The sequence below is a fragment of the Zootermopsis nevadensis genome, unplaced genomic scaffold, assembly GCF_977971745.1.
Source record: "Zootermopsis nevadensis isolate Lab colony 2312 unplaced genomic scaffold, Znev_1.0 Znev_ptg000006l, whole genome shotgun sequence".
In the NCBI taxonomy this organism is placed as follows: Eukaryota; Metazoa; Arthropoda; class Insecta; order Blattodea; family Termopsidae; genus Zootermopsis; species Zootermopsis nevadensis.
In genome coordinates, this window is record NW_028259138.1 from 9926460 (window position 1) to 9953441 (window position 26982).

The window sequence follows — 26982 nt, forward strand, 5'->3', positions numbered from 1 at the left end:
ATACAAACATTACAATACAAAAACAAACAAACAATAAACTAAATATATAAATGTACAGTGTAATTTATTACAAAATAATTAATAAGTAAATGAACTAAATATACCTAAGTAATATAATTCAATTAATAATACTAAATAAAACAAAACAGAAAAATCTTATAAACTTAATACCACAAAATAATAATAATAATAATAATAATAATAATTATAATAATAAAGTCACAGAGCACAGAGCTTCTTTCTGTTGTACGTTAGCAAGAAACAAATTATAGGAATGGAAATGGAAGACACATTTAATCTGACGATAGCAGAAAAAGAAACGACGAATCAAAAGCATCGTAAAGTTATTAGAAAACTGGAATAACACTGCGGTACAGTATCGTGAAATGAATCGACTTGAACAGCAAAATGAATACTTTGTAAACAAATTCTGTAATTGCATTATCAACACAAACCGGAAGTCAGAAGACGCCAGGTAAGCCAGACAAAAAGATGGAATGAACGCTTTCAAACCGCGTAACCAGAATACGCCAAGAGCTCAGATTGTGCTGGCGATGATTATGAGGAGGAATCTGAGCGAGACCAATGCAAGGCGTTTAATTCCATTGCAAGTAGATAAAACCGAACCACCCAACAACACTGTTTCGTTCCTACTCTGTTTGTCACAGTACAAATACATGTATTTATTATGCAAGTATTGTCAAGTGTCACACTCCCTTCGTTCAACTGTCCAATCAATGTTATGATCACGTGTTAGTGCACGTGCATATAGGAACGCACTTTATTTGAACTGATACCTGCCATGTGAATAACCGGTCAAGTCTATTCAGGAAATCGACAGTCAGTCGCATCTTATTACGTAAAATATTTGAATGTAAATGGAAGGATAAATGAATATATTCTGGAAGTATACAAGGTGATTCCTACATACATGTAATAAATTTAAAAGAGACTGCTATTTCTATTTATTTGTTTATTTATTCAGTGTTCTGTCTGACGACAGGTCCATATGAACAGGATCCTTTCATCCTTTTCTCGGACTGGGACCTGTTCATATACGTTCTTGGCAGATGATCCAGAAGTGGTTTGCCATTGCCTTCTTCTGTGTGTGAATGGAGTAATTGTTGGGATGCCACGGAGAAACCGGGGAAGCCCCCGGAGGAAAACTCCGTGTTGCCTAGACCACGGCCTTGCCCAACACAAGTTATAAATTCGGGCACCGCCGGGAATCGAACCTGGGACCCCAGGATTACAAGGCCAGCGTTCTAACCGCTAGACCAACGTGGCGTCTATTTCTATTATGAAACCAAAATCTTTCTTGCTTGCCAGAGAGAACAGAAAGCAAAATTAAATTAAATGATACAAGTAAATTATTTTAGGAGAACATTTGTTCTTTAGATTTCAATTTAACAGTCTCTTCATATTTCAAAATTTGTTGGAAAAGCTTTTTCTTACTTAACACACACAACTGAGCACTGTGGCCAATAGTTCCTGGTACGCTGAAAAATTCCAGCCATGTTTGAACACCAAACTCGTCAAACGCGATGACTATTCTAATAAACTATGCCCATCACGTGTTCCGCAAGCAGAAGTAGGCGGGTGTGAGAACGGGTGATCGCGGCGGCCACAATACCATTTCGTTCCGTCTTATCAATCGATCTGGGCAGTAATAGTCTAAAAATAGGTTACGTTGTGGGTTAAATGAGCAGAAGCTCCAACACATAAATCACATCATTTGTCTTTACCAGTGGTTTTGCTCCAGTAAAAGCAATTTTACCCTAGAAAGGTAAATATTAGGTCACTGGCATCCTTTATACTTCATTATTGATTTAATCAGCCCATCATTCGACGCTGTATTCTATGCCAATAACAAACCTGTTAAAAAAACCATACGTAATTAGTACGTAACTATCTTCAAGTAATTTCCATTAGATTTCTGTCTTCTGGGTTGTTGCGCCGTGTAGTCTGGTCGATGTTTACCAACGTTTCAGAGGTCATACTGCCTCCGTCATCAGGGCGATAACGGAGGCAGTATGACCTCTGAAACGTTGGTTAACATCGACCAGACTACACAGCGCAACAACCCAGAAGACAGACATCTTCATACTCACCGCTGTGAAAACCTCAAATCATACATAATTTCCATTACTTTTCGGTCCTCAGAGTACCAATTAGATCATGGCTAGATTCTTCACATCCATCTGAAGCACGTTATCAATAATCGATATCATCTCCCTTAACGCACCTAGCCGTCCGAACGTATAGAATTCAAATTTCCTTTAAAAAATTGCTTTCTTTAAACTTATAAAATATTTACTTATGTCTACATGAACCACTCATGCACTCGAGAATGACACTAATTTAAGGTGACTTATTTCCGTCAGTGGCAACGATGCGTGCAGACTTGGCTTGCTATATATAATAATATGAATAACTGCAACCATTGTTTCCTTCTATATGTGGATATATATTAAGCCAGAGGACACTCCTTATCAATCACGGAATATTACAGAGAACAATGGAACGAAGCCATGAATGGGTCCTCGCTTCGCAAGTCGCAACAATAGATGGCAGGCATGAGAGATTTTGATCGTTTTAGTAAATCAAGTCATTGTGCTCTGAGGTTATGAAAACTGCGCCATAATAGAAATTCTAAAACACCGTTCGTTATCGTTCAAAACATTAAGTAATCTATAACTTAATAAAAATGCATGAAACAGCTAAGGGCGTGGTTAGCAATTGCTAACACGGAGATACGAAAACTGAGCAGCTTGGTTCGTAGTTAATTTATCTACACTATATCAATTGCTAACATTAGTTGGTGAAAATTTACTGGGTTGGTTATTAAATGGATTTAAAGTCGACTCGACTCCTGGCACATTATGCAACAAATCAAGCATTTTAATACAAAACTTTAACTTGATCTAAACGAACGCTAAACGGGGAGGTTGTACCTATGAGTTTCAACCACGAAACTGCTAAATTGATTTAGAATAAATTAAGTATTAAAAATCTGCATTAAAATTTGTAGACTTAATTTAATATTCTTCCGCATACTTCCAATATAAACCCTACTTCTTCTGTTTGTATGAACAATATGTTAGCCACCAGGAAGATCAAATCTTTGGGCCATCTTTTTTTAGTCTCAAATGTCACACCTCCGGTGGTAATTTCGCTGAAAAGCCTTCGTTGTAAATGTCTGTCGTCCAAAGGCCCGACAAGCATCCTCTAATGTCAATGTGTTTATACGTAATGCACGTGATTACAGCAATGCAACATGCATAGTATTAGAGACCGCCATTATTCTGAATGCGGCCAACATGTTACTAATTGATCGTGTTGTTAAAGGTCTTGATTGACAGGTAGTGCCCTCTAGCATCATGGCATACTACGGGAACATGAATTATTCTGCAAGGAGTTTCTGTACGACATAATAAAACGTCCGGGCCTGGTCGTTTATGTGAAACAATCTTTGATCGCACTCCATTGTTCTGAGTTAAACCAACTGACCTATTACCAGGAAACTTGCTAGTCGCCAGACGTTCGTACTTACGCCAAAACGGCGGCTATGAACGTAATGTCGGATATAACCCAGCACCGCTGAATTTACTGTTACGAAATTATACATGGCGACAGATGTTTGAAAACATACAAATTTTAGAGATGTAATTTTAGTGCAACATCATATTTATTGTTCTGACGAACAACTGCGTCATATTGTTTGTCACGGTTATGAACATGTGTGGAAAATGTGTGTGTGTTATGCCCAACCCATTATTAATGACGTACGGAATTTCATCTCAATAAAGCTTCAGAATACTATACCATAGCTCAGGTGGTTAGGCGGTAGGTACTCACTACGGAGACGCGTACTAAATTAAAACCACCTTATTTGAAAATAATTTCGATACGATACGCACGTCGTCAAATTTTAACTAAACAACGATTTCAACAGATCTGATTTGTGATTGCAAACGTTCATAGGCCTGCGTCATAAAAATGGACCCATTTACAGTATTGTAATAAATTAAAAGTTAAAATGTCCCACTATACACCATATAGGCGCTTTGGGGGTGGTGTATATTATAGCTCCTACTCATTCTTAACCTTGGCACTAAATGGCGGGAAAGTACTCAAGTACCCATTGGATAGGAGGCTGGGTGAGCCCCAGAGTAGTTTGTAACTAATTTTAAAAATGCGACTGCTAACTTATTTCGATCTGTCTGCCCGTATATAACAACTTGAGAGATATTGAGAGGATTTTGTGAATTTTTTTATTCGGTATTTCCACTAAAATTTGTCGATATAATATCTTCGTTGTTAGTTGTCCGCATATGAGCTAACTTAACATTCATAAACACTAACAGAACACAGCGTAATATTATGGAAAATCAGAGTAAGATAAATATTAGCACGCTAGAAAACTTTCAAAAAAGACAGTATAGGGAAGCCCATCAAAAACTTGCATTCTGAGATTTTATAAAGTACTTTATTTTCTGCAAAATACTCAATCATATTTAAAAAGACAACGTATTACCGAAAGCTTACCAAAGTCTCTATAAATTAAACACAAAGCTTTAATTTTATAGAATGTCTATTTTCAACAACAAACTGTTGAATAAAGTAAATGAATTTGAACCATATATTGAAACAGGTCGACGTTTCGTGGGTCTGGCTTAAATTTATGTTTCTTGGGCCTAGTGTAAAAGTTTTTGCCAAACTTGCAAGTGTTCACGCTGACAAGCCCTTCATGAGTTCTGCACGAGATACAAAAAATAAATAAGAAATCGAAGGTTGTATCTGTCTGTCCGTAGGCGTTACTCATCTCCTACAGAACAAATTTAGATACAGATTTATGGTCTGTATCGAATGCTGAAACTCACATCACCGTCTTTACATGTGTGACTGGAAACTTGTTGAATCTTAATGTCGGAATTCCGGCCGGAGCAGAGTGCATCACGTGATTTGTATGCAAACACAAATACATTCTTAAAATAGTGTAGTTGCGTCATATTGTGATTTATTAAATTAAAATTAAATTATTTGGTTATTCCGTCAAATCGATTATTCGATATGGAACACAAAATGATATTTTAATTATTTTAATTATCTTATTTTAAATACATTGTGATTTGACGGATTTACCAAATAATTTAATTTTAAAATACATTCTTCTTAAATACGTAAAGAAACAAGACGAGATTATGAAAAGAGGATTTACAGTTTAAGCATCGAGAATTTTTAATATACATGACATCTTGACCGGCCCTGAGGTGAGAACTCTTAATATCAAGGGGAACTGAGCATCAATCACTACACTTCATTTTAATTACTCCAGAAATAAGTTATTAGCATTTTCGTTTGACGCGAAGTCGCCTCTTCCGTGTCGCTTTCTGTCAGTCGAAAAAATAGGCATGCGTAATCGAGGCATCAATCATTGTTACGTCACACATTGACTCATTTGCAACATGGTGTGCATCGTGTCCCGCGCCGGGAAGACAAATGACGATCGAAGTTCGCTTTGACTAGCTGGACTCCGAGCGTGAGTGGAATAATTTCATTGTTGCGAGTTACTCAAAAGCGCCGTTAGGGGTTCTGCAGTCGAGTACTCCCTGGCATCCATCGATTTATCGCTGCATTATGAAGCTAAAAACAGTAACTGAACGGATTTCATGTTGTTGTTTTTATTTTATATTGTTTTTTTTTATTCTGAAATTCCAAATGGATACCAATAAATTAATATTCGACACACAACCTCTACTTTCGTGCACGGTATGTGTTACATATGTGCACATATTTTCCTTCGCGTTTTAAATTATGAGATTACGATTCATTTCAATTTATGCTGCAAATACTTTACTAGAAACATCTGTAGCACAGGATGTTCATCAATACGTACACTCTCTATGAACAAACCACTATGAGTTAAAGAGAGGTTTATGTCGGTTTCTCCATCATTCTCCTTACATTTTAGACCGGTGTGCCTCAAAATTTTCACATCTTATTATAATTATAACCACGATGAGATAAATAACTATTAATCTTGTTTTCTGCTCTGTCTCAATTTTCATTTTCCTTGCCATAAACCAGGGGTGGGGAACCTTTTCATGTTGGAAGCCCGCATTAATTTAGCTGTAATCAAATTATTCCGCATTCAAGAAACTTCAATTAGGTACACTTAAAAATGTACATTATTTTGTAAAAATCTAACTTCTATGTACTGAATAATTTCAAAAAATGAAAACTATTTGTTAATTTTAAAGTTAACTAATCTTTCAATGACTTTGTTGTGTCTGATTTTTGTTGGAAAACATTTGAATATTTGGTTGCAGCATGTATTAATAAAAATAAAAGGATTTGTTGTGTAAAATTTGGATTCAGTCAAAAGGCCGCACTTAAGCACCTAGAAGGCCACGTGTGGCCTTAAGGCCGCAGGTTCCCTACCCCTGCCATAAACAATCTACCACCCCTCCACGATATACAAAATGGGGTTTGGCGTGCCGCCCTGAGTCGTCGACAATATTTAGTGTGCCGCACTAATAAATTCAAATTGCTCATTAATTTAGGTACACAGCGTTGAGGTTTACTTCAGCAGTGATAGCTAACAAATTTACTGATAAACTGTCATTTTATCTCTTGTTTTATGGGTGTGAAACTTGGTTTTCAGAAGTAAGTGATTATGGGCTTGAGAACAGGATACCTAGGAGAATATTTGTGTCTAAGAGGAAAACAATAACGAAAATATCGAAAAACAGTGACTTATTTCATGATTTTCATGTCTTCTTATCAACACATTTAATTAAGGTGATTAAATTAAGGATTAGAACGGCGAGCATGTAGCCCGCAAATGGGAGGTGAGAAGCACGTGAGAAACGTTAGTCAGAAAACTTCAAGGGAGGAGAGTATTGAGAATATCTGGACGTAAATGGAAGGATAATATTAAAGCGTAGGGTTAAACGTTGTGGACTGGATTTACCGGGCTTAGAATAGGGATCAGTGAGGATAGTAATAAACGTTTGGGTTCTATCAAAGGCGTGAAGATTTTTGACAAGCTGAGTAGCCGTTAGCTTCTCAAGACGGGGTGTCCACCATTAAACTTAGTTATTTAATTTTAAAACTTAAAATCTATAAGCTTCATTGGGTTTTCGCTGTTGGCTGATACACTGAAATGAAATGAAAGTCTAAGACAAGCCACGATTTCTCCCGTATTTTTCCTGTTCAACATTTGAAAACATATGGTAATATGCCACGCAATGCCGTCTATTCTATGCAGTTACTATACTGAAGACAAATAAATCAGCGGACAATATAAAAGATCTAAAAATTCTTTTTGTAGTTTAAATGCGTCATGTTTGTGCTTAATTCAGTAATATATATATATATATATATATATATATATATTTAATCACAACTCTGGTAAGGATCTTATATTTCTATATATTATAAATATTTTCTATTTTCCAAACTCTTTTTCATATAAATAAATTAATAATACGAATGTCAACTAATTGTTTTACAGACTACAGAACGACTGATCTAAAAAATACAAAACAAGACGAACAACAAAAAGAAACAATCTACAAAAAATGAAAACCACAAAACAAACAAATCAACGATAGTTGCATTAATAAATATACATTAGTTTTAAAGACGAAAATAGCCTGAAGATGATGCGGTTGCATTGAAACATGTTGTGAAATAAAATAATGAGCCCTAAAATTGTAACATCGTAATAGCGATGATAAGCGCCAAATTTTAAAGTTTTAGCTTTAATAACACCAATTTTAACAACTAAGTTTGTGTATTGACGGAAATAAATAAATATATTACTAAAAATTCTTCTATGTTCGATTCTTTCCTATTTCCAACTCTCTTCACAACTATTACCAATAGCGATTCGTCCTATTTCTGACATGGCAATAAAGAATATAAGATAGAAACAATGCTTTGTTCTGATAACAATATTAAAATGGATGTTAGACAAAAAGGCTATAGGGATACGAAACGGATTAATTGGTTCACAATATGGCAGTAGTCGACTACGGTATTAACGACACTGAAACTAACGTTAAGAGAGAGTTTAGCAGAGAAGGGAGTTTAATTCCCTAGTCGTTTGCTTGTTCAATAAAACATCCCCGCTTGCATGAAACTGTTAGAAGGACTTACAATATTATTGTTACAGAACACTGAACACTAAAAGGCGGAGATCACTCTCACCCAAACATGAATCCATTTTTACTGCAGTGGAATTAGGAGCGTGGGGAAAAACCCAGTGAACACATCCAGTTTTTTTAAACAATAGCATTACCCATCAGTTGTTTCGCACAATGTCCGCCTGCTGTACTTGATGAAAGAGTGGCATAACGTCTTGGTTGGTTAAACAAAGGCAACATAATAAAACGCACTCAACTAACAGCTAAGCTAATTTAGAGACCGATAAAAGACACGGAACATCGCCACCCTGTGAAAATGTATTCCGGTGCTTAGTTGATTATCACTCCGTGCGAATGTGAAAGTGAATACACAACAGTTGTTCTCTCTGGCCTCAATCAAAGACCTCCCGATAACCAACAGACAAGAACCTGGGTGCGCTATAAGGCTGGTCTGGATGATTCAAAGTAAAGCTGGAACTTAACTAAGCACCACTCCATAATGGAAGTATATCTCCACGCATTCTTAACCGTGCGAGAGACGTTAAGCTCCGGCCGCTTTACCCCCAACGAATAAATCTTTACCCACTGGATACGAGGGAGGTTGGTTCTCAGAGCCGGTCTGCACGTTGCGGCCAAGGGAAACATCCTGCCGTGTTGAGAATCGAACCCTTGTGCATGTCATAGCCGTAGACTAGCCACTTTTGTGATTGGGCTATACCGGCTTACGGACTGAATGCGATGGCGAAGTGATCGAACCCCAACCATCTATCCAATAGTTCACAACTCCGAGTAAGGTATCTACAGAATATAATTCTTAGGCTCTACTGGCAAATGTGCCCTTTACAGTTAGTAATGTTAGTAACTGTGTGTTAGATGGATAGTTAATTAGCCCGTCGTCAGTTTGGCTGTGTGTTTAGAACAAAACAATTTGAAGAACATTGAATGAGAACAGTGAATATTACGTGCTCATGCGTCGAGTTCCTTGCATAATGGATGAATGTAGACATTATACATTTGCAAGCAGGCCTAGTTGTTTCGGCTTGTTATTCATATGAATGTAACACTCAATATCCCACATGATTATAAAGTGGCAGGAACAGAGCTTACACTGTAAATTTTTGAAATAATATGGATTTTCATGGACCTTCAATGTTTCCTGAAGTGCTCTAAATTTGAACCCAGACTCTTTAAAATATTAATGATTTTGCAGAGAAATTATGACGATTTATATGCTAAAAATCGAATTGCTGTGAATGTTTGTTCCTAGATTGGCTAACAGAATTTCCAGGAACGTAGTTGAATATTGTTATTATGTAGGTCCCACTTTAATTTAAACAATCCGTTTAAATAAATTAATCTCTGCCAATTATATCATGCTAAGCCGATACTATCCATTCTATTTTTATGTTTCTTTTGAAATTTTGAAAGCCTGTGACTGAAATTTGACTCATCTCTAAAATTATTCCCTACTGAATTTATCAAAATCCAAGACTGGAAGTTCAACTTTAACTTAGCCGTATTCGTAATAGAACTTTGCACTAGACTTACTGGTCATACAAAGGGTAATGTAGAGACGACAACAGGCGTATTAATGACAATAAAGTACACCAAAAAAAGGCAGGGGCTGCTTAAGGACATTGGAGCTACCCCTTATATCCTTTCCATTATAAACAATTTGCAGGCTTCCTTATTGTCATCTCAATAAGTTTCCCGTGTTATATAGAGGTGTAGTGCTGTAAGAGAACACATGACCTTGTATGCACAGACGTTGTAAATGCGTTGTGTTCATAAGACTAACGCTGCAGCTGTGTACACGAAGCCGAAGGGCACTGACCTATCCTGAGCCTATTAAATTCAATCTTCACAGTCACTTCTATTTCTGTAACGTATGCTTTTATATTGTTTTAACATCTACAAATCACTGCCAAGTTGTATTTTTCCCTCAAGAGTTCCGATTAAAATTCTGCATCCTTATTGCATTTTTTCCATGCGTGCTACATGTCCTGATCGTCTCATCTTCCCTAATATGATAACCATAAAATACATAGTGAATAACAGAAATTACAAAGCTCCTGATAACATAGTACTCCTTCAATCTTATTTCCTACAGGCATCTTAGGCCCAATATTCTCCTCAAACTTTCCTCAAAGACCCTAAATCTAAATTATTCTTCCAGTGTGAGTTAAAAGTTCCACACACGTGGAAATACCGACAAAATTGCAGTTCTGTACATTGTAACAGTTCTGAAATACGAGATATTTATTTGAGCTGAGTTTGTTTGTGAGACTTTTTTTATCTCTATGGTCAAGCTTGACCGTCGTGACCCCTTTCGGGGTTTGTGAGACTACATACCGTTTAAAACTTGTCATTTTAATGACTGCATTACTTGCTAGGAATCAGGGGAGACAGAATTTTTCAAACTGAATTGTTTAATGCAGTAACTGTGTCCATAAACAAATAATATTTTAAAGCAAAATGCTTTAGCAAGCAACATTCATACACAAATACACACGTGACTGTTGTCCTAGTCGTTACATTAAATTATTAAGGCAAACAGTAGGACCTCTTGGGCGGCAAACAAGACAACACGCACACCGTGGACGAACGGGATTTTAGCCCACAATCCCAGTTTTTGGATGACTAAATCATTCATGGATACCAAGGCTGGAACATCCCTTTGCTTTCAGTAATTAACAGCACAGAAGTGGAGAGTTAAAAAGCACGCCGAATGAGAAATATACTTTCCTCCAGATGCATTATCTGGAAACACTTTTACTAGATAGTAACGTTGGTATGTACCTATAATTCGGACCATTTATGACGCTTATTATTTCATACGATCAACACAAACACACTGGTTGTTCATAACTTTGTAAATCATTTACTTGACTTCTGTCTCTCCCTCAGAACTGTGTTACAAAATCTGGCCTGCACTCAGGTAGTATCATACACTCTCAAATAAAATAAAGTATAAAGAACATCGTTAAAAATGTCATTCCGCATAAAATATGAGCTACACTGCCACCAACTGGAGATTTAATTAATGTTGAGATTTAGGTTTTATTTTTTGTCGGCTTGAAGCAAGCTCCCATGTTACGCGACAATAAAGCTGGAAACAATGGCCAGAGGTTAAAATAATAATATGTGAGTTTAGCCTAGCGCAACAGTGGTTCAAGGGAACACGAAATATTTTCTGATGCAAATTGAATGTCTCTAGCTGGAAATGTCCCTAGCGAAAAGACTCTGGAGTTAACAGCTTCATAATTTGTGTTTTTCCATAATATGTAGCTGTGATCGTCCACATAAAAATGTAAAGTTCGGTAACAGAAATACAGCAAAATTATTCATCTCTCTCACTGGCCGAATTTAATTCTTCGCCGAATTTTGCGGAAAGTGGAAACACCATTTTATAAAAGTTTTAACTCAAGTGGCCAGATATAAATAAAAACAGTGGAAAAGAAATACGGAGATCAACAGGCTCGTACGTTGTTGGAGAGAGACATGCAGCATCGAATGGTACTCCTAAGATCAATAAAATGAACTGGAAAGAGTAAGTGAGAAAGCGGTCGTAGTATATTTTTAGGTATTAACATCACTATTTTCCTCAGTCCCTCCAGGTAAATGCCAGGATACAGCCTTAAATTAAGCCATGACCGCTTCCTTCCACATCCTTTCCAATTCAATATTCACTATCATCCTCTTGTTCGACGTTATATAGTCTGAACTATTGAAATAGCGTCGTTAAAAACTATAAATAAACATCACTATTTTTCTGGATGAACTGAAGAAAAACATGAGAACATGAGTCAGTATAGCCGCTGTCTGGGCTGAGATTCGAAACCCAGAATTTCCGAATACGGAATAATGATATGAACCACTCAGCCATAAATGTAATTGAGATAAAATTAAGATATAATTTATTTTATGTGTATTATGCCAGAAGTATGAAGATAATAGAAAAAAATTAAATGTATTTCAAAAGATGTATGGTGTAAGGTCATGCACGGAATTATTATGGCTCAGAATAGAGCCAATGAATGAATCTTCTGAGTATGATAATGAACTTCCAGATTTATTCCATAAAAGAAAAAACAATTCACGCATAGCCAGGCTAATATCAGTAGGATTTGAGGTTCTCACGGCTGTGAGTACGAAGATGACTGTCTGATAGGTTGTGGTACTGTATATTCTAGTAGAAGTTCATAAACTTTTCAGAGGTCCTTACAGCCTCCATCATTCGGGCGACTTGACAATGAAGGTAGCAGGAACCTCTGAAACGCTGGTAAACATCTACCAGGCAAAACTGTGCTATAATCTAGGGAATAGTCATCTTCCAGCTAATATCAAACTGTCAAGGCTGCCTCTACTCCATGAAGTTAGTTGCACTTGTTCATAAAATAAATACAAAAGTGCGGTTCTGTATATCAGTACTCCGCTATTATAGACCAATCAGGTTGCATGTTTCGTCTTCGAAAGTACTGGACGAATTTTATTAAATTTATCACTGCAATGTATATTAAGGTTATATAGAAATTTTAATAAATTTGATCTTCATCGGATGAATACGGCCCCAACTGAAGCCCTAAGTCTAACAGAAAATAATATTTACTTTACATTGGCTCACTGTACGAAATATTGTTACACAACACGAACACTCTCTATGTTTGCTCAAAACACTTAAGATTATGGCGTGTATTTAGAAATGCAAAAGGCCTTTACTACAGAGCATTAGTCGTAAGACCACAATAGCCGATTTATCTGCAGTAATAAATGGAACAACCAGCCAAGTGAGGGGTAAAAGATGCGGTCGCTAAAATAAGGTCGAGGGTTAGATGATGTACCGCTTAATCTGGGCTTTCCCATGTCTCATGTGGAGGTGACAGATGATTATGGAACAGTGGTGGAATGATGGTTAGCAGCGGGAAACCTTCTCCAGCGCCACTACATCCATCACGTAAGGTCAATTGAACCTAGGTCTCCGTAGTGAAATACCAGTGCCTAGCCTCCTAAGCTTTTGGCACGACCAAATAATACATTTAAGGTGTTATATTAACATCACGACCATGGGGTATGCAATAAAAAAGACATACATTTGGTAAATTCAATTACTCCAAATTGTAAACACAGAAGGCTGATATGATAGAAGCAGACTGTTAGAAGTAAAATTGTCAAATTTCCCTATGTTGGCCGCGAAGAAGCTTGTGTGAGGAGAGATTTACCTTCATCACCACGCGATCTTAACACTGGCATTAGTTGGAGACGTCCTGTGAAAGAGATCACATTTTCTATTAAGCTGGACCACCCCCAGAGTAGGTATGGACTTGGTAACGAAAAAGTGCCTTAGACGGAAAAAAGCATACTGGCGCAGTAAGGTTATGATACTGGATACTGGAAACGACCCGTTCTTCAAGTGCCTGAGCACTGCGGGTCCCAACTTTTCGTTGGCTTGATCTATGGACATTCGGTAGGACTCCTTGGACGAGGCCTCTACCTGTACACAGGATAGCACGACACAGAAAAAACGCGGACAAACATCCATGGCTTGAGTGGGATTCGAACCCACGGTCCCAGCGACCCCGCTGCCACTGCGGACCCCAAGGTTATGATGAAGAGCAACGTAGGTTCTGGCACTGAAGAGGTTTAAAAGAGTAGTCCGTTCTGACTCTAGCCCCAAACCTTCCTTTCGTCGCCGCATCAATTCCTTAGAAATCACCATGCTCTTGGTATGCTTATTCCGTACGTCCAATGACTGTGTCCGACCACTTATTAATTCTCTGATTATTACACACAGCTTCAGACTGCATTTAATTAGCCCAACTCTTACAAAAATCCATTTCCATTGATTTCAGATAAGTGCTATCTCTCTTCTTAACAGCATTTCAGATCTTTTACATTAGGACGATTTAAACCAAAACTGTATTTAATTCCTTGTTGAAATGAAACTTCCCCCGCCCAAAAACAGTAACATCGAGGTTTAAACTCAAATATTCAGAGTGCAGAGAAAGCTGCTTCAGAAATGTTATTAAATTCAAATTTAGGTATATTCATGTATCCAGGGGTTATAAAATATACAGCAGAGAAATAACGGATTGGATCAGACTATAACATAAATTGACCTGCGTGGTCTCTCCTATAGTCACAGAGACATTCTATATTTATTAATCCATATTAATTGCATTGAATTGCAACCATCAATAAATATTATAATATTTGGGTTGCGTTACTTTCCGATCACTGTGTAACTAAATGTAACTGATATGAATTTGTAAGTTGACTTTGGGGCGATAAATGAACTTTTATTTGACTAACCTTGTATTAGACGACGTCACTACCGGAATGCGCACTGGGTCTGCGAACACTGTGGCGATGTTTACTGAAAAATGAACAAAATAATCTAGTCAGAGTAATGTAATACACCAATAGTTTTAATACAGTTACTTTGCTCATTACAACAGTAATTGAGACTCCACAATGCACATACAAGCAACAACAAATATTTTACCAAACAGAAAAGTCATTTTGGTAATGATTCCGAATTTCTATATGCTACTTTTCGAAGTTCTTTGGCAAGAACTGAATGACTGAAGAAAACTTGTCAGTCGTAGTTTTTGAATACACCGCGAAGTCTGATCGCTGTCTTAGCTCCAATGAATTGATTTGCTTCTAACCTCAAAGTTCCACAAGCAGGAACTCTTCAGTATGAAGAATGGTGATTTCACCGACACGACTTATCAAAACTATAAAACCTGCTAGGCTCGGAGACCAATCCTAACTCTGTAGATCTTCTCAGTACCCCCAGGAAAATTCCGAGGCATTGCCTTAAACTATTCCCAACTACAATCTCGTTCTTACATATACTATACAAATCATTGTTCATTAATCATCAACTATTGCATTGGCGTTTAATAAATTATACGAAAGTAAATAAATAAAGACACAGACAGTTGGAGAAGAATAAACACAATCAACAACAAATTATAATGTTGTTTGAATACAAAAGAGTGAATTTAATATGAAATAAATAAAATGTTTAGTAAAATAAAACAAGAATTTGCGGTAATAAGGTGTTTCGTAAATAATTTTAAACAGTAGGCTCAAATAAAGTTGTAAATATTAATTACAACGAACATGTAGCTCGATAACAACAACGACAATAATAATAACCATTCAATTCTTTATTTTACTATAATAATAATCATCATAATAAAATAAAACAAAAAATAAAGACTTACTTAATGATCACGCATTACGCTATATAGTCGTAAAATAAACTATTAAATAAATTGACGTACCAATGCCAATTTTCGGCGAAATTTTCCAGTGGTTTCGAAGATGACGGAAAGTGCTGTGACAATAGTGAATTTTGGTAAGTGTTGTTGGACGGGGTGATTCTCTCTCCTCCCCTACAGTAACAGGAGGCCAAGTGCGTTCTATTTCGTGAAACCGTGGTTTCTACCCGATCGCTGACAGTTATGTAAGAAACATAACGGAACGAGGGGCTGGCGGTGGGATGAATTCATATACAACGGAGACCTCCACAGTCACTAATTAATGTCAGAAGCTAGATTGCAGCTTGTAGTTACAAGACAAAAACATCTAACTTCCTACATTTATTGTCCTGAGGTATTCGTACTTAGGCGTTTCATAATAAATGCCTAGTTTGAAAACCGCAAGTGAGCAGTAGCGGTTCGGAGCCCACAAAACTTGGGAGAGATTTAGAGTCTCCTGAACCAAACGCAGGTTGAGAACTTTAAGTAAGAAGTACCGCAGTATGACCGCGTGAAACAAACGTGGTTTTAATTACCCAGCCTTGCTGCTTACTCTACCGCAAAGCTTTGGAGTTTCGGACTGAAAAATAAAAATATCTGGAGCATAAACCCACTCGCGAAGGGTGAGGCATAAAACAAGATACCGGATACCGGCGGTGACATGGGGGAGGGGTGGTTCTAACCCTTACAAGAGCACAACCGATATCGAATCAGGTTGCTCATCTGGCCATATGTCATGCACGGGTCCTCTAATTCCATTGCAAAAATAAAATAATATACTTCATTCTGTCCCCACCTGACATGCAAATTTAAGTGCTAACACAATAAAAATCCTACTAAATTAAAAGTAGGCGGACACTGTGAAATAAACCTGCAACTGAACGTTAAATCTTTCATACTGGCAATTAAAAGAATTCTTGGTGATATACGACCCATGTTTGGTGATATAGGACCTACGTAATAGCACATTCTTAAATCTCGACGTAGAGGAATTAAACAATGTCGTTTAGAATGTTAATAATTTCCTTACTTATATCGGGTGCTTTCGGGGATTACGTTACAATAAAGAATCTCAATTTCTCTCTAAATATTTGAGAAAGATGACATACGTAAAAATCACAAAATAAATTTCATTTCGAAAAGAACTAATCAAATAATATATTGTTAGATGCCAATCACATAAAAATACAAAGGTGAAGTTTATCAAACGCTACGCAATAACGACATATTGTTGATGGAGGTACAGCTTCACAATTATTAAACTCGGTACAAGGTAATTAGCCTCAGTCCCCTATACATTTACCCCCCCCACCCCCCCACCCACCCCAGAAGTAGTCCTGTTTCCGGTGAATAAGCTACCCGAGGCAGATTCTGACGACGACAATTTTAGGGTAATTTTTGTCTACATCACCCATACAACAACATCACGTATTTATCCATTATAATTTATCGTTTATTCACCAAATTATCACATCATTTTCTCTATCCTTATATTTAAATCTCAATTATGCCATTAATTGTCTTTCCCTCACACTTTTTCGGTAACTTAATTTCATATAATAATAATAATAATGGCTTGAACAAGAGAAGAAATGAAGGAAGTAGTGTGGTGTCACATGTATTGTAAAATATTTTATAATACATGTGGCACTTGCTAAAAACAATATGGATCCCGGAAATAGCTGCTGCAATATGTACCTTAGGGACAAGGTCTGTCTCGGGTACATGGAAGTACATACCCCATAAAGTGGTGAATAGATGGGTTACATTTTTATTCACATTGCTTCGTTCGTGCTTCCAATGTAATTGCAGTTAAATGATATGACGTCGTGATACTATCATCATGTACATGTATAAGTCAAATGCACTTCGATCCAGATTCCTATAAAAAAAAAGTAGCGACCTTCATTAACGGTGGGTCCTTTTTACTTCAGATCTAATCACCATAACCTCAAAAGGCGAGTTATCCAATATTCACATCAATAATACGTACCTTTGTATCTGTGGGCGTGAGCTGTGATTATTTCTGTATACAGATATTTCGTACACATTTGTGGACACGCATACACCTCAATTAAACCTATGTAAAACGACTGCATTGCCCATTCCACTGAATAACTGAACTCCGAAAATATGATTCAACACGTGTTCAATTACAGAAATGACGTCTTTGTCTCTGTCAGGCAGGCGCAGGATGGACAGAAAGCAGGTCGCATCCTCTAACTATTACTTTATGACTCGAACAGCCAAGTAATTATAGGGTTGGCTGCACTGTGACGAGAAATCGATTGCTGTAATGAAAGGAAATTAAAGCTGATCCACATACATGGTGCTCACTACGTCACCTTGCACCCCGGCAGGCTCGCGTTATTGTAAATCCGACCCTTCAGTACGCTAACACTGATCGGACCATCATTTTACGTCGTGTGATGTTTGCTTCGGAACACTGTCTCGTGGTTTCCGCTATTTCCCTCGAATCGAAATGAAATGAACATTGTAATATTTAAAAAAAATTTAGAGTTGAAAGAAAATTCTTCCTGATTTATAAACTTTAATCTATCTTGTAAGATTTGAGGTTTTCACAGCGGTGAGTATCAAGATGATTCGCCCTGATGACGGAGGCAGTATGACCTCTGAAACGTTGGTTAACATCGACCAGACTACACAGCGCAACAACCCAGAAGACAGAAATCTTCATACTCTGATGACGGAGGCAGTATGACCTCTGAAACGTTGGTTAACATCGACCAGACTGCACAGCGCAACAACCCAGAAGACAGAAATCTTCTTAATCTACCTTGCCACTTATTAACTAAATCGGCCATTAAATTTTGAACAGTGCTAATGAATTTACGTTACCTCTCCTTACGAATTAGTTCCGCTCACCTTTATAAATATTGCATCAATGAATAAATATGAACAGATTTGTTACCTCGTATTTCAGCTTTTTATATATTGCGCTTTAATTGAAATTGCCACCTCCAGCGCTTATCCAAAAACTTGCATCCCACCATAGTTAATTACGTTTCTGTTGTTATGAATCCTAGGTTATATAACAGTCAGGTCAGAATTTCTACTGAATCAGTTCACAGTCTAACGGCCATAATTCCGTTTAACGGAGACTAAACCTCTTTCGAATTTCCATGATCGACCTAATAACCTTTTTATGCCATTTGACCTAGTAGATGTAAATTTCCACACTTAGAACCTTCCGTATTTAGACTTATGTCAACGAAGTGTGTATCTGTAGTTACGGGAAATCGATCAAAACTGAGAAATGTGCAGGTAACAGATTCTTATAAACTGGAGGTATCAAAGCTAAGAAATAACCTACAGGATTCCTCTATGATATTATTATTTAGTGTTCTGTCTGACGACAGGTCCATATGAACAGGATCCTTCCATCCTTTTCTCGGACTGGGACCTGTTCATATACGTTCTTGGCAGATGATCCAGAAGTGGTTTGTCATTGCCTTCTTCTGTGTGTGAATGGGATGACACGGAGAAACCGGGGAAGCCCCCGGAGGAAAACTCCGTGTTGCCTAGACCACGGCCTTGCCCAACACAAGTTATAAATTCTGGCACCGCCGGGAATCGAACCCGAGACCCCAGGATTACAAGGCCAGAGTTCCTCTATGGTAACAAGATAAAATGAACTCGGTATGACGTTCAAATGCTCCTCGCATTGATTCTCTCACTTTTGACAGGGATGTTTGTGTGGTTTCAGTTACTTTAAAACGTAGGCCCATAACAGAATGAATCTCTAAGTGACACATAAGATAATCGCGGGATAATAGATATTGATCAGAGGCCTGCTTAAAAGTGACGATGTCCAAAGCTTATAACAACCAAAGCATACTGACCGCACTCTGAACTAACATTAGAAACACAGAACTGACGCAGTTCATCAGGCTTTTCCGTCTTACAGTTAACAACGGGATTTGTTCTTCTCGTCGTAGAACACAACCTCCATTTCCCTTCCGTCTTTCACTGGGCGGTGCTCATTTTTATTTCAGTTGTGAAGATAATATGAAAGGACTTTAAACAGCACGAGCCATCCTTTATCTCACAAAACATCATTGTAAATGCAGATTTCGTCTCGCTTTTAAGAGAAGAACTGCGACTGCGAGATTTGAATGTTTTATTTTCATATAAAAGGAGAAGGAGAGAGGAATATCACTCAGGGGCCTGACGCGGCTCGCATGGTAAGTGACAGATCTCCTGGCAAATGAGTGGCACAAAACCAGGCTTACACGTTTCTGTACACCCTGGTCTTTTGTGGGAAGACTACAGCCCTCTTTTCTGTAAAGAGTTTTAAATTCCTAATTCAAATCGTTACATCTTCCTCTTGCATCGACAACAGGATAGTTGCACTAAGACTGAAAATCTCTGACGAGGAACATCCCAATATTGTACTTACGTTTTACAAGTATCAGAAAACTTTTATAAATATTAATCAGTGATATTATATTTAAAACTTATTCACAAGTAGTTTATACGCAGGTAAGTAGGATATTGGTGGATAACTGAATGTCGTAACTTGGATAAAGAAGGGAAGGCAAACGAAGAAAAGGGAAACGAAATATAAGACACTTGGATACAATTATTTAACATCTGTTGTGCTGCTTCAATAAACAAATACGAAATTCAGAGCCAAAACGTAACATTTAGATAGCACAATCCGATTCTCATGTGACTGGCGATTTTTGCAGCCAGTTTGTCTGAACATGATTGCTACAGAATGGAATAATAAAAAGCTGTCCCACTATACGCCATGTAAGCGCTTGGGGGAGTGGAGGTATAGCTCCTACTCATTCTTGACCCCGGCACTAGATGGGGGTGAGTGGTCAGCATCACGCCCCGGCCGGCTTTACCCCGGGAAAGGACCCCGGTACCCATTGAATAGGAGGCTGGATGGGCCTCAGAGCAGGTCTGGACGCAGAGGCTAGAGGATCGAACCCCGGTCGCCCAGTCCGTAGACAGCCACTATACCGACTGGGCTACAAAATGGAATAATAGGCAAACTATTCTTGGTCCCATGTGAAAGGGACTGCGTTATACGGTTCTGCCAGTCAAATTATTGCTGGGACATCACGCCAGTTTATCGGTGACGTAATTCAGCTACTTTCTTCCCTAGCCCGTTGCGACTGCAGAGTATTCAGTCTTATTCCTTGAGTCCACTGGCGCGACACGCCGCACGCGGCTAGTCGCGCCAGTGGGTCCCTACACTTACATCGCAAAACCTGTTGTTGGTGCTACGTACAGAGTTGTAACGCCGTGTGGACTTCTGGGCTCAAGACAGAAGCACGATGCTTCTCCCAAATGATAATATCCTTCAACCAAGTCCGCCCGGTCATACATCAACAGAAATCTTTCCGCATTTTGATCCTCGAATCTCACAAAACCTGCTAACTTTCATGGCAAAGTTTAAACAGTTGCATTGCGTTAAATCTAGTCTCCTTTCGGTGTGGTCACGGTGTATTTAAATTTCAGTGTAGAACATGTTATATTAATAAGATACTATTCGCTAGACTTAAAGATGATTTTTTTTCAGTGTTTGAACAGCAGGCAAACATCTGCAGGCATCGCTTCCTCCTTAATTGAATTAATACATGATAAATCTAATTCAACCTAAGATATTTAGACTACGCTGCTGCTACAGATCATTGCATTGCTATCTTCTGTCATCGCCTGCTGTTCATTAATTGAATTTCATCATCAAACATGCGAGTTGTTTTTACAAGTTAAATCCAGTGTTTTAATTAAACTGAGGAAAAAATGTTGCATATTAGACTGGAAACTGTAATTAAAGTGATTTAATGTTCAAAACTGAAGACATTACATAGCAAGAAACAGAAGTCACAATTTCGTTAATTTTTTTATATTTATTCCGTCACAAAGCGCCAACATGGCAGTTGATAGCGGCATAATGGAATTTGTTATAAAGTGAATAGCAAAATAAGTATATTTAGTTGCCGTATATTAATTCTTCGCCATTTTAACACGAAAATATCTTCAGCGTTACTTTAGATTCAGTTTCTTCAGACCTATCCAACATGTTATTGTTTATAAAACACGTTGTTTCGCAGATTGAATCTCTTTCAGTCATCCGGTTAGGATATAATCGAAAATAGCTACAGCATCTCTGATACCAGGTCCTTCTAACGAAGATTTCTAAAGAGACCTATTTGATATAGGTCTAGAGGTCTAACCGCTCACCAGAAACGTTCACATACAGATTATTTTAATGATGTTAACACGTATCCCTTTAAGAATTTTCATGAATTTACCTACCCTTCTGTTATCATTCATAAAATATTTTAGAAGTGTGAGATTTTCTCATTCTTAAGTGTTTGATTAATCTTATTTGACATTAATTTGTTTAATAAATGTAATATACTAAAATGTAAAAACATAACACCAATATCATTCTTGGTTCGAGGCAGGTAGACTACCAGACCTGTTGCCACCGAACTCAGAGGCACAGTGATTGGTAAGGTTCCGGGTTCAAACCTCGGCCTGCATACCGGCTATCATGACTGAGGTTTTGCTTAAATTAAATCGGTTCTTCCAGGCAAATGCTAGGACAGTACCTCAAATTACAATTCGACTGAGTACTTCTTATCCATATTCATTTATATTCTATCTATAGACGCTATGCAGTTTTAGTCTGAGCTACTGAGAACGCTTCTAAAGAAATAAACAGAAGATGTTGACAAGCGGGTAATGGATTCGATACTCACCGGAGATTATTCTAGAACAAATGTGTTTTTTTTCCCTGGTGTATCATTCGACGTTGTGTCATCTACACTGTTTACAGCTGAAAAAGCACCCACACTGTGATTATGCGTGATAAATATTGAAGAGTATGAGAGAAAGTGTTCGTAGTACAGTTTAAGGTACTATCAGAGATAATGTTAAGAAACCACAAAAATATTAATTAAGCATATACGGTCTGCCAGCGAAATTCGAACCGTGGACCTCAGTATCTAACCGACAGAAATACGCTACATAGAATGGAACCAGATAATCGTCACCGCCATACAACGACCGGGTAGTCTAACAGATGTAAATTAATTACTGGTTTAAAAATACGACTAACGGCTCCCCGCCAGTGTATAGGCTACACCATACATAATTGAAAGATAAAACGTGAAAAACTGACGTGGGATAATTATTGTGTATCAAATTTCGTAGACGGTATAAAATGTAATAACTCTTTGTGTGTTTGCAGGTTGCAATTCAATTTCGGAAATTCAATTAGCAAATATAAAGCAACAGGCTTAATATTATTGCAATAAGGGAATAGAACAAAACAAAATTCTCCAACAAGGGAACTTCGACCATTTTATACTATAGCTCATAGTACCAGAATATCGATAAAAATGAAACAGTAAATATTAATAAAAATAAGATCTTAGGCTAATTTGTTGTGACGTTATGAACTCGCATGCCACCATATTAGTGCTGTATGCGTCTGTGGTGTGGGGCTCCCGTTATAACATACCACATAGGCCTACCATTTCTACACCAACCAGATTTCTGGAGCAGAGAATACAACAAGTTTGCGTATAAAGGAAAAGTTATGAGTTTTACCGAATTGTGCCCAAATATAACCAAAGCTTAATTAAAACCATGATTAAATTACGTAATTTCAATTGATTAGTATGCGGTTTTACATAACAATTACAGTCTCAGCCAATTAATAAACCGTTTCTTCGAACCATAGTGTGCAGACAGTTCAGAGATTCATGAATGTCAAATTTAATAAAATCCTTGACGCGGCTTGTTATTTTAATTGTAGGTTTTGTTCTCCCCTGAACGCACAATTCTGAACTTGAAAGGCTCTGTAATTAAACACGGAATTATAAACCTCTTGTAAATCACAGTGATTCGTTATTTTTCATTTCCGCTTTTAATTACAAGAACACGTGTTCAGTCTGTTAAAAAGAGACGAGCCCATCTGAATTTAACCACCCCCCCTCACAACCCAGTGCTTGTCAATGTAGACGTCACTCTGATGATAAAATCACATGAATAGTGGACACACATTAAATGCAGGGACCTCTCAGGATTATGACATTTTAGAAGAGATGAGAAGAGAATGTGGATTGAGGCCCGTCAGCCTTTTGACCTCTTCCGGTTTTTTTCCAGGAACCCTCATTATTATTATTATATTATTATTAAGTGTTCTGTCTTACGACAGGTCCATTGCTCTGCCCAAAAAGAGCTCTCCAGTTGTCCCTATTCTCGGCTTCTCGCTTTAATTCCTGGAACGTCATCTTCTTTCCTTGTTTCAGATCGTCGGTTAGCTGTGTCAGTCTTCTTCTCAATCCTCGCTTTCCTTCAACCTGGCCTTCGGTGATATCACTCATTAATCCATTCCTTCTCATAATATGTCCCAGCCAGTTAGCTTTCCTTCGTGTAATCGCCAGCAGAATGTTTCTTTGCTCGTTGACTCTCCTCAATACTTCTTCGTTGGTCACTCGATCCGTCCACCTGATCTTCTCTATTCTTCTCCAACACCACATTTCGAAACTCTCCAGGTATTTCTGTTCCTTCTTCCTGAGTGTCCAAGTCTCTGCTCCATACGTAACACTTCACTAGTTTCTTCTTCATCTCCAAGCCCAACTTGCGTTCTATTATTCTTATTTATTGTTTCCCAATCCAAACACAACAACTGGAGATGGCTGTCTTCTGGGTTATTACGACGATTAGTATGGAGCATAGTAGAAGTTTACCGACGTTTCAGAGGTGCTTATTGCCTCCATTATCAGGGCGAATAACCCAGAAGACAGCCATTTTCATACTAGCAGCCGTAAGGACCTGGAATATCAAATTGTTTTAGTAAGTTACAGATTTAATAAACTGTTTATAAAGTTATTTAACGGCGTATTGCGAGGGTTAGAGCATTTTCTGTGTCACACTGAAGCTTAATTCACATACCTCACGATTATAACACTAAATTTCTTTAACATAAAGTTCTTCTGCATTTTCAATCAGACAAGTCACAGAACTTCTTTGAACAAGGATCAGCACAATACAAAGGAAATATAATTAACATCAGTGCATCGAACTACTTTAAGATCCGTTGTGTCAGTATACTGATAGCCTAAGACACTTTTAGTTAGTCTCTTAAATTTAGAAAACTGGAAATATTTGAATCTTATTAAGTGCACAGCTAAGATTCCCTGAAATGAAAGTACAATAGGAATAATATAACTGTGACACTGAGACTAAGCTGACAAATTCTGTATATCCAAGGTAAACGGAAGATTTTAAAATCATTAAGAAATTTTATTGAGCACAGTTCTTTCGAGAAGGTCAATTTCCATTTTTATGGGATTCGAAGATTCATTACCTTGTTTACAGAAGCCTGGTACTGGTTCTTATCCTGAGGCAACTAATTAGCGTAACATTTTATACTCTTCCTCAAATAAGCCTATTGTGTGGGTGATCAAGTAGAGATTTAGGGCACATGAAGATGACATAAATATTTCGCTGGAAAACGTTAAAGTAACATAGAAGCTGCCAATTTCGATACTCCGACTCTGAGCTACCGATGCAGTCAAAATAAGCAAAGATTTTCCGTGTGAAGATGGTACCCACATGAACTAAATTACAAGAGTAAACAATTTACAGTAAATAATTAAGTCGCACGTTAACATTTTACATGTAGACTACCTTATTAGTGAACTGAATGAGAGATATCTGTTCACAATATTCAGAGCTTCACGAGTTGTAGTAATTAGTAGCAGAGATAGATTATATCGTCACTAATAAGCTGGTGTTGCAGCGAATAGTGTAATTCCATGTTTTCATAATCACTGCTTAGAACACTGTACGTTTGTTGAAAGCTACTGAATGATTAACTGATTAATGGCTTTAAATCGACTCAACTACACTGGCTGTCCGGGACTGTCAACAGATTAAGCAAATCAAACATTTAAAACTTATCCGAATGAAAAGTTAAACTAAAGAAGGGCTTTCTCCTCATCTCACGCGATGGATGATAGTACCATTAGCAGGCGTCATTCAATGCTATTTCCTTCACACGATTCATAAAGGACCCTCCTCTATTCCGAAAGGATTGTTATGCAGAAGTTTTAGAGCCTCTTTATCGTAACTCGTAACTCAGTCTGCAGAAGACACAGGTTACCATCTGCATCTTGGTCTCCCAAGAGATCTCTTCCCTTCAAGTTTCCCGACCAATACCCAGTGCACATCCCCCCCCCATCCATGCGTTCCACATACCCCGCCCATCTCATTCTTCTTGACGTAATCACCCTGACAGTGTTGGGGGAGGAATACAATTTTTTTAATCTATGGGAGATAGGAGTTGAAGGCGACTGGATTTTGTTGGCCCAGGACAGGGTCCGGTGGAGGCTTTGATTAATTCGGTAATGAACCTTAGTATTCCGTAAGCCATCATGTTAGTTAGTTAGACAAGTTACCACCGCAGCACACAATCACGTATTACCAGACAATCAATCTAAAACATACTATACCAGCGACATTTAAAAATTATAATAATTAAATTAATTTAGTGTGCTGCATCAACAGTCATGGCCAATTACAAGTACAGCACAGACGAAGTAAACAAAGTGCAGCAAATATTAAATAACTATACTACACAATGGAAGTAATTAAATGTCACTAACACAAGACGTGTTGCTTTAAATAAGCTTAAGCGTGGCAAAATGACTTTTAAATACGTTTACATCTTGATTTGATACTTTAAGCTGATGCACACTTAGTGTAAGGACGACTTTTACACGAAGAATTAGCAGTAAATAAAGTAAAGTTGAAAAGTTTCTACAGTTTCGAGAAGAAGAGCGAATGCCAATAGTTACGAGTAAGAAAGGGAAGAATTTTTATCCTTTATAAATATTAAAACAAAAAATGAACACCTATTACTTAAGGTGTGGACGTTTAGGTGTTCTAGGGCGTTTTCATAAATATAATGGATTTGAAGACAAAAAATTGCAACTCAGAATAAAGACTTCCGTTACATGCGTTTAAGTTTGTTGGCGTCAGTAGAAGTATTCCATGCAACAGAAGCACATTCAACTTTATACCTCACTAATGAGAAATATAACATTAACAACTGTCTGTAAATGAAAAACAAAATAAGACCCAACAACCTTAGAGCTTGTGAAAATATGTAGTCAACTTGCGGATAGAAATAAAGTTTTGTATCATGAATAATTCCCAGATCCATAATAATATCCATACTGTTTATTCTCAAAGTTTGTACACAAAAGGAATTATGTTAGTTTTCCTATTAAAGTAAATAACCCTAATTTTTAAAAACAAAACAACAACCAATAGACATAAATAATCAATACAACTTACCAGGTATATACAAATTAAAATGTAAAGATTGCCCATTAACATATATAGGTCAAACTGGCCGCACTTTCACACACAGATATAAAGAACATATCGCAGCTATAAAACACAACAAAGATAATTCTGCATACGCAAAACATATTCTGAATACAGGACACGCATACATAACAATAACAGAAACAATGGGCATTCTAAAAATAGTACAAAAT

The 26982-nt window shown here is 37.4% G+C and overlaps 1 long non-coding RNA gene across 2 annotated transcripts in view; it reads right to left on the bottom strand.

Annotated features, from left to right (window-relative positions):
• Window positions 1–26982, bottom strand: part of LOC110828983 (uncharacterized) — a 239085-nt gene that overhangs the window by 129936 nt on the left and 82167 nt on the right. Inside the window, exons 1-2 of one of the 2 annotated variants that reach the window (XR_015533829.1) lie at window positions 17415–17630; window positions 14463–14526 (exon numbers count right to left, since the gene is read on the bottom strand). This is a non-coding gene — a long non-coding RNA (uncharacterized LOC110828983). Of the gene's footprint in view, window positions 1–14462; window positions 14527–17414; window positions 17631–26982 lie in introns of those variants that run through there. The other variant, XR_015533830.1, reaches the window with a different exon arrangement.